Here is a 9,518-nt window from a genome sequence, read left to right as displayed (position 1 = left end):
AAATTCACCATACCATCGATAAACGCTGGTCCTTGATGGATCAAGCTTTACGATAGAGCTGTCAGTTCGCGGATTGCAAAACAAGGGTTGTCCAATCCCGAAATATGAAAGCTTACCCTCGTACCCTTTCCCTTGGGGAAGAGTAGTCTTAGTACCCTTTGCCTTGGGGAAGGGTAGTTTTCGTAACTTTTCCCTCAGGGAAGGGTAATATTAGTACCCTTTCCCTTGGGAAAAATTAGATGGAGTACCCTTTTACTTGGGGAAAGGTATTTGAAGTGCCGTTTCCCTTAGGGAAGGGTTGTTTGAATACCTTTTCCATTAGAGTAGTTTTAGTACCCTCTCCCTTGGGGAAGGGTAGTTTTAGTACCCTTTCCCTTGTGGAAGGGTAGTTTTAGTACCCTTTTCCTTGGAGAAGGGTAGTTTTAGTACCCTTTCCCTTGGGGAAGGGAAGTTTTAGTACCCTTTCCCTTGGGGAAGTTAGTTGGAATAACCTTTCCCTTGGGGGAAGGATAATTTTTACAGCCTTTTCACTGGGGAAGGGTAATTATAGTACCATGTCCCTTGGGGAAGGGTAATTTTAGTACCCCTACCATTGGGGAAGGGTAGTTTTGGTACCCTTTCCCTGGGGGAAGGTTAATTTTAGTACCTTTTCCCTTGGGAAGGGTAGTAGTAATACCCTTTCCTTTGGGGAAGGGTAGTTTTAGTACCCTTCCTGTGGGGAAGGGTAGTTTTAGTATCCTTTCCCTTGGGGAACTTTAGATTAAGTACCCTTTCCCTTGGGAAAGGATAAATTTAGTACCTTTTCCCTCGAGAAGGGTAGTTGTAGTACCCTTTCCTTGGGGAAGGGTAGTTTTAGTACCGTTTCCTGTGGGGAAGTGATGGTTTAGTAACCTTTCCCTTGGGGAACGTTAGGTTAAGTACCCTTTCTCTTCGGGAGGTTAGTTTTTGTACCCTTGCCCTTGGGGAATGGTGAAAGGAAGTTTTTGTTAACTTTCCCTTAGGGAAAGTTAGTTTGAGTAACTTATCCCTAAGTGAAGGGTAGTTTGAGTAACCCTTTCCTTGGGGAAAATTGGTTGGAGTACCCTTCTCCTTGGGGAAATTTAGTTAGAGTGCCCTTTCCCTTGGGGAACGATAGTTTGAGTACCCTTTTCCTTTGGGAAGAAGAGTTTGAGTACTCTTTTCCATGGGAAAGGGTAGTTTTAGTACCCTTTCCCTTGACGATTGGTAGTTTGAGTGCCCTTTCTCTTAGTGAAGGGTGGTTTGAATACCCTTTCCCTTAGGGAAGAGAATTTTGAGTACCCTTGAGTGTATTACCGGATCATCTAGTACCGTATCATCTGCTTAACACCTCATCTATTCCCTTTTCGATTTGTTTATGATATATGTGTTCGGTAAAATATGACTGACTGTTTTCCAATCCTGCCCAAGCTCTAATAGCTGAACAAGCTTGATTTGGTCCATGGGAGCGATCGCCAGTATCTCTCCTGGTTATTTCCCGTACCGCAGGCACTCTAAGTAAGAATCAGTGGGGTCACATCTTTCACTGGCACCGCTGATTGTCCGTGACTTCAATTGAAGCAACTGTGGACGCGCCTGGTAGTTCTCAGCAGAGATTCTCATGACAACGGGGAACACTACATATACGGAGCTCAAAGTTCGAACCTGTGTGGTGTTCTTGGTGATCCCGTGGCTGATCGCAACTAGTGTTTTCATGTAATCTGAATTACGTTAGGTTAGGCAATTGCGGCAGTCTTCAATTGAATTACGTTAACAATTCTCAATCGAATGTGTTATAGCGGCAGGTGAAAGCCTGTTTTGGAAATCGAAGCCTTGACAAAGACAGGACCTACTCGGTTACTTCAGTGCTTATGAGCTGAGCTCAATTATGAGAGAGTTATACAAACTGTGGCCCAGAACAAAACAAGACCATTTTTCTTTAATAAAAATAGGCGAGATGTTTTAATTTGCTAATTTTAGTTCGAAAAACATTGAAGTAGAAAGTGAAATCTTAAAGGAATTGTTAAAAAATATTAAAACTTTATTAAATTTCTTAAATGTCCATTTACGGATAGACAGAATGCACTTTTTAAAAATCCATTCCAAAACCATACAAACCCCATGTTAAGCTTGTCTCATAACATAAAAACCACTGCTCATATAAAACAGCCCTTGAATTTCCAGCTTATCGACAAACAAACCAGAAAAAGACCTGACATTTATTTCCACAAATATTGGAATAAAACTTGAAAACAATCTCAAGAAAAATCTAACAATGATAAATAGTATCAAATCACTAAAAACGATGAATAAAAATCCAAACACTCTCCCTCCCTCTCTCTTTCTAACTATCTCTGCGGCATCACCAGCAAACACTTAACAAAAGCCAGCAAGGGCAAAGAACTCCAATAAAGGCCAACCAAAAAGAAAGAACGAATGAATGATTTTCGTTACTCAACAAAAAAAATTGGAGAAAAGTGCAAGGACCATTGAGTGAATTTTAATTTTTTTAATGAAAAGTGGGGAAATCATCAAATATGAATTATTGAGGCTAAACAAAATAGTTTAATGTTTCTAATCTCTAGTCTCATATATTTGTTTTGTTATATATATATTTTTTTTTTTAATGAACAACAAACAAAACGAATATTTGTTATAACACACATTGAAATTGTTGTTATTTTTTCTTGCTATGCCAAAGCTACGAACGACGAAATTGCTCATAAAACACAAAATAAATCAACTCAATTGAGTGCTAAATGGCTCTCAGAGAGAGAATATCTACCATAAAAATCACTCTTACTTTGAATGTGTTTAAGAATAAAAACAACACACTAAGCAGCGAAAGAAAAAAAACAAGAACTTATCTTAGCAGCCTGCTGCGGAGCCAGAGGAAGGAAAGCAGCAACAACAATGAAAGTCATACAGGAAACAAAGCAGCAGCCATTACGTTTACCACTACATGGGAAAGTCTTTGTGTGCGGCTTTTGTGCACACGCAAGCAAGCAAATGCTGCCATCATGACTGACTGACTCCCCAACCAGAGCAAATAGTAAGAGAGAGAAATAAAGATCATGCATTTTGGCCTCTTCGCTAGAAGAGTAAATGAGAGTAACTGAATACACTGCTGTATGCTGTGAATGAAGCCCACAAGAAGAATTATGTTTGTTGCTGTATTCTTATTGCCATTGCTGTTGCCGCTGCAGTCTCTGCCCGCTGAGACGTTGTTGTGTTTTTTTTGCCTTTTTTTTGGAGGGGCAAAAGCAAGGGTAACATGTTTGCTGGCGTTTGTGTTTTCTTTGCAAGGCAGTGACTGCGTGTGAGTTGTGCGCGCGTGTGTGTGTGTGTGCATCTATGGTTCTTGGTGGGATTTGAGCAATGAATGATGGAATGAATATTGGTGCGAGTTAAGGGCCTCAGAGTCATAAACGCAGGTCTCACAAACGGTTGTTCTATCAAAAAACACACACACAGCATAATTTTTATGGTTTTACAATTAATTAATCATAAAACCCAAGGAGTAATTAAATTTTGTGAAAACAAACAATTAAACGACAGCCGCGCATTTTATGGAGCAAAGCGTATGGAACTAAACAAAAACAAAAATCACGTGCAAAAAATTTATATTTTTTTAGGTGAAAAAGCGGGCTTTTGGAAAACATTGTCTTTTTTAAGGACAGTATCACTTTTTTTAACTCATCTAACTGCTTGCAGCAAAGAAAATAGTCAAGAATTTTTATACTCAATTACGGGAAGGAAAAATTCAAAAAACAGCTGAGAACTTATATTCAAAGAGAGAGCAAGCCATTGGCAGAAGAAGAAGAAGAATCAGAGGGAGAGGCGGTAAAAAAGCTATTGGGCTTTCCAAACCGCAAAATAGCAAGCAAGTAGCCGCCACTAGAGCAGCATATGCCCTCTATGAAAGAGAGTAGTGGCGCGTGAGAGACAAGAGCTCCCCAAAAACAACAGCAGCAGCCAACACACATTGGCGCTACGTTAACGTAACATCAAATTATACAAAACCAAGTAGGCTGGCTGTCTGCTGCTGGTGCTGTTGCCGTTGCTACGACAAGCTCACAGCGCTGCTTTCGGCTGCCATTCCGTTTGCCATCCAACATCCAAATACTCGTTTTATTTGTTCGTTTATGTAGAAGCTATAGCTGCAGATATTACCAATTACACGAATTTTATACTCTTTTAAAAATTTCGTTTTATTATAATATTTATTATCGTAGAGCGCACAACTGTCTGCGGAGTGTTTTTGCGCCAACACACTAAAAACCCAGAAAACCCCAGCAATAACCGAAACCGATATACAGCAACCATATAACCAGCAACAGCAACAACAACATCAACAACGAACGACAACGCCATAAACCGTGTGCTCTGCTAGTAAAAATTAAATTGTGTGAATAATAACCAACACAGTCAGTCGGTAAATGAATCAAAACTATCAAAAGAAAAACTAGAAAAATAAGTGAACTGAAAAACAATTACAAAAAAACAAAACAAAACAAAACAAAATCGAGAAATCTTCAAATAAAAAGATTCTATGCCAATAAACCCCAAAATATAAAGTGTTAAGCCAAAAACCATAGTCTTATTGTCTTTTAAGTATTGCAGCACTTGATTATTGTCAACATAGAGACAGACCACCATCAGGGCTACAAGCGTCCGTCCGTTAAGTCTTCTCCAAAAACACCAGCCATAGAGACAAACCCCCCCCCCCCCCCATTACCCATAGAGCTCACAACACACTCCAACGCAGCAACAACAACAAGGCAAGGCACAAATGCAGCAGCATCCCTAGCCAGCCCAAGCCCATGGTGTAGTGCTGCTCTCTGCTGCCCCGCTCTGACTCCAAATGCGCTGCCATTGTCGTCCGCTATAACCATCCAAATCATTTTATACATTTTGTTAGTTATATAGTCAAAGTCATCAAATCAACACAACACACAACAATTGCCATTGCCTGGGCTATTAAAAATATAAAAATACAAAAAAATTCAAATAATAAAAAATAGCAAAGAGAAATCATAATTTCTTGCAACGCGTACAATTGCTCGCTCACTCACTCACTTAGCCGCTCGTTCGCTCGCTCACTCGCTCGCTCTGATGCAATGTGTAGAAGTGTGTATCAAAAAATAATGATCATAATAATAAAAATAAAACAAACAACAACACCAAAATAAGCATACAAAAAAAGTGAAATTAATTGAAAATTAAGCAAAGAAACACCAAAGTCAAGTAGAGAAAAAATTCGCAAACCAAACAAGTGTTAAAACTGTTGACAGGCATTAGAAACCCATAAAAATCATAAAATTCCCCTCCCATACAAAAACCTAAAGCGGCGGTATTTTCTAAGATTTTAGGAAAAAGTGATAGTTTTTACATACCACAAAAATCAAAACAAAAAATAATAAAATTTTTTTTTATTGCTTTTCAAACATATTTTACGACCTTTTAAATATACGCGCCGTATATGTGTGTGTGTGTGTGTGACAGTAACAACAAACAAACACCCACAATTAAAACGCAGCCACCAACGAAGACACCGTTAACTGAAACAACAACAAACATTCTGGTGCATTAACCAACCTCACCATTCTACATCCTTAGCAGCCCAAAGAATAGTTAAAAATCAATAAAACAAAAAATAAAACCAACCAGCGGAAAAGTGTCAAATTTGTTAAACATAAAAAAATCGAAAAAAAACACAAAAAAGCCGACGCTAAATTGAATAATCAAGAAAAAAAGAATGCTTTCTGAAAACTAAACAGCGACGGCATTTTTTATGAGATTTCTATAGAAAATATTTTTGCGAAAAAACTCTGCTGCACCTGTGTTGTTTTTTTTTTTTTTTTGTTACCTGTGCTAAAGAAATCTTTTCTAAAGTGAGTTTTGCCTTCAACGGAAAAAATTTAACAAATTTTGTTGTGTTTGTTTTATGTTGTCTACACCTCATTTGAGCAACACCATCTAACACCCACAAGCCGCAAGGTAAACCTTTTTCGATTTTCTTTTAGTTTAAGTTAAATTTTAGGTTTTTAATTTTTATTTATAATTAAGTTTTAATTATTAATCATTATTTATTTTTTAATGAAAGCATTAAACAAAATAACCAAGAAGACAAAAATGGTGCAAATTTTTTCATTTTAGATTTCATAAAATTTTTAACTAAGCAAGACATAATAGCTTCTTTTTAGGATAGCAACTTTTTAATTTTCGGTGAACAAAAATGATAAATAAAAAAAAAAATACTTTTTTTATTACATTTATTAAATTATTAAAAAAACAAAATTTTTAATAACTTTTTTATTTTCAAGCTATGTAGAAAAATTAATGCAATATACAAAATTTTGTTTTATAACAAAAAAAAAAAAAAATAAAAATATTAACGGTTTTGTTTCTCCCAAAGGGAAGAAAGTCGAGCTAATTTAACATAGGGAATGAACAATAAAACAAGTAAGGGCGTGCTAAGTTCGGCCGGGCCGAATCTTATATATCCTCCAACATGGATCGCATTTGTCGAGTTCTATGCGCGGTATCTCTTTTTAGGCAAACAAAGAATATAGAACAAGAACTGTTATGCTCTTGAAGCTATATCAAGTTATAGTCCGATTTGTATTATAAATGAATGCTGAACAATGTAAAAGTTTTGCAAATTTTCCCCATGAATATTGCACTAAGGAACAGGGGCAAACTTCTCACACATCAATGAGTGCAGTCCGATTCTAGTTTAAGCTCAATGATAAGGGGCCTCCTTTTTATAGCCGAGTCCGAACGGCGCGCCGCAGTGCGACACCTCTTTGGAGAGAAGTTTTACATGGCATAGTAACTCACAAATGTTGCCAGCATTAGGAGGGGAAAACCATTGCAGAAAATTTTTTTCTGATGGTCTCGCCAGAATTCGAACCCAGGCGTTCAGCGTCATAAGCGGACATGCTAACTTCTGCGCTACGGTGATAAAAGTTATTGTGTAATATTTCAGTCCATTCGGATAAGAATTGCGCCTTGTAGGGGCTCAAGAAGCAAAATCGGGAGATCGGTTCATATGGTAGCTGTATCAAACCATTGATCGTTTCAGACCATATTAGACACGTAAGTTGAAGGTCATGAGAGAAGCCGTTGTACAAAATTTCAGTCAAAACGGATAAGAATTGCGCCCTCTAGAGGCCAAGAAGTCAAGATCCCAGATCGGTTTATATGGCAGCTATATCAGGTTATGTACCGATTTGCGCTATACTTAGCACAGTTTTGGAAGTCATAACGAAACTCCTCATGCAAAATTTCAGCCAAAGCGGATAAGAATTGCGCCCTCTAGAGGCTCAAGAAGTCAAGGTCCAAGATCGGTTTATATGACAGTTATACCAGTTTGCGAACCGATTTGAATCATACTAAGCACAGTTGTAGGAATTGATAGCAAAACACTACGTGCAAAATTTCAGTCAAATCGGATGAGAATTGTGCCATCTAGAGGCTCAAGAAGTCAAGACCCAAGATCGGTGTATATGGCAGCTATATCAGGTTCTATACCGATTTACGTCATACTAGGCACAGTTATTGGAAGTCATAATAAAACACCTCATGCAAAATTTCAATCGAATCGGACGATTAGTGCGCGCTCTATGGGGTGAAGAAGTCAAGATCTAATCGGTTTATATGACTGCTATATCATATTGTGAACCGATTTGAATCGTACTTAACACAATTGTTGGAAGTGATACCAAAACACTACGTGCAAAATTTCAGTCAAGTCGGATGAGAAGTCAAGACCCAAGATCGGTTTATATGGCAGCTATATCAAAACATGGAAATATGGATGGATTGGGCCCATTTACAATCCCAACCGACCTACACTAATAGAAAGTATTTGTGAAAAATTTTAAGCGGCTAGCTTTAGCTTGATTTCGACAGACAGACGGTCGGACGGACAGACGGACGGACAGACGCACGGACAGACGGATGGACGGACGGTAAGACGAACGGACAGACAGACGGACGGACGGATCGACTTAAAATGACATGACGATTAATAATATATATGCTTAATGGTGTCTCAGACGCATATTTCGAGGTGTGACAAACAGAATGACGAAATTAGTATACCCCCATCCTATGGTGGAGGGTATAATAAATCCATTTCTTTTAACAAAATAATTTAAAAATCTTTTTTTTATAAAAAAAAAACAAAATTTTTAATCATTTTTTTCAATCTATGTAGGAAAATTGATTAAATATACAAATTTTGATTTATAACAAAATAGAATAAAAATATTAACGTTTTTGTTTCTCCCGAAGGGGAGAGAGTCGATCTAATTTGATCTAGGGAATGAACAAAAATTAAAAAAAAAATTTATTCTAATCGTTATTTTTATATCAGATCATCAGCAAACGTAAATCAAACGTCAATGAATTAAATTTTAGACATTGTAAGAAAAAAAAATGTCTATAAAAGACTGAGATAGTTTACAACAAAAGTTGCCAAAACGCTATATGGCTTATAAAAAGGGTGATTTTTAGCTATTATCTTTTTGACAACAGCTCACGCACGTTTTGTGTTTTCTTCACTGTCGAACATCTTCAGTTTGATTTATAATTTAACCATGCATCGTCTTACAAACGAACAACGCTTGCAAATTATTCAATTTTACTATCAAAATGCGTGGTCTGTTAAGATAGTTCACGAAAATGCATGCTCTGTTTAGAAAGTTCATCGGGCACTTCTTCCATTTTACGATGAAGATAATTTTTGGCTCAATGGGTACGTACATTAGCAGAATTGTCGAATTTGGAGTGAAGATCGAACAGAAGCATTGCAAGTGCTACCAATGCATCCAAAAAATTTCACAGTCTGGTGCGGTTTATGTGCTGGTGGCATCATTGGACCGTACTTCTTCAAAGATGATGCGAATAGTAACGTAACTGTGAATGGTGAGCGCTACCGTGAGATGATATCCAACTTGTCAGAAAAATTCACAGTTTGGTGCGGTTTATGGGCTAGTGGCATCATTGGACCGTACTTCTTCAAAGATGATGCCAATCGTAAGGTAACTGTGAATGGTGAGCGCTATCGTGAGATGATATCCAACTTTTTTTTGCCCAAAATGCAAGAGCTTGCGTGACATGTGGTTTCAACAAGACGGTACCACATGCCACACAGCACGCCTTACAAGAATTTATTGAGAGACGAGTTCGGTGAATATTTTTTCAACTTCGGGACCGGTCAATTGGTCGCCTAAATCGTGCGTTTTAAGGCCTTCAGACTATTTTTATGGGGCTATGTTAAATCTATACAGACAAGCCCACTTCTTCGTAGCGCAGAGGTTAGCATGTCCGCCTATGAAGCTAAACGCCTGGGTTCGAATCCTGGCGAAACCATCAGAAAAAAAATTTCAGCCGTGGTTTTCCACTCCTAATGCTGGCAACATTTGTGAGGTACTATGCCATATAAAACTTCTCTCCAAAGAGGTGAGGCACTGCGGCACGCCGTTTGGACTCGGCTATAAAAAGGAGGCCCC

At 37.9% G+C, this 9,518-nt stretch overlaps 1 protein-coding gene across 3 annotated transcripts in view; it reads left to right on the top strand.

Moving 5' to 3' along the window:
* Positions 1-3,716: 3,716 nt before the first annotated feature.
* Positions 3,717-9,518, top strand: part of LOC106085868 (homeobox protein abdominal-A) — a 109,314-nt gene continuing 103,512 nt past the window's right edge. For 2 of the 3 annotated variants that reach the window (XM_013250310.2, XM_013250313.2), the window contains exon 1: positions 4,728-5,997. The gene's annotated coding sequence lies outside the window, so the exon portion shown is untranslated. Of the gene's footprint in view, positions 4,433-4,727; positions 5,998-9,518 lie in introns of those variants that run through there. The other variant, XM_013250312.2, reaches the window with a different exon arrangement.

The sequence above is a fragment of the Stomoxys calcitrans genome, chromosome 2, assembly GCF_963082655.1.
Source record: "Stomoxys calcitrans chromosome 2, idStoCalc2.1, whole genome shotgun sequence".
NCBI lineage: Eukaryota > Metazoa > Arthropoda > Insecta > Diptera > Muscidae > Stomoxys > Stomoxys calcitrans.
This window is presented reverse-complemented; position numbering and strand designations above follow the sequence as displayed.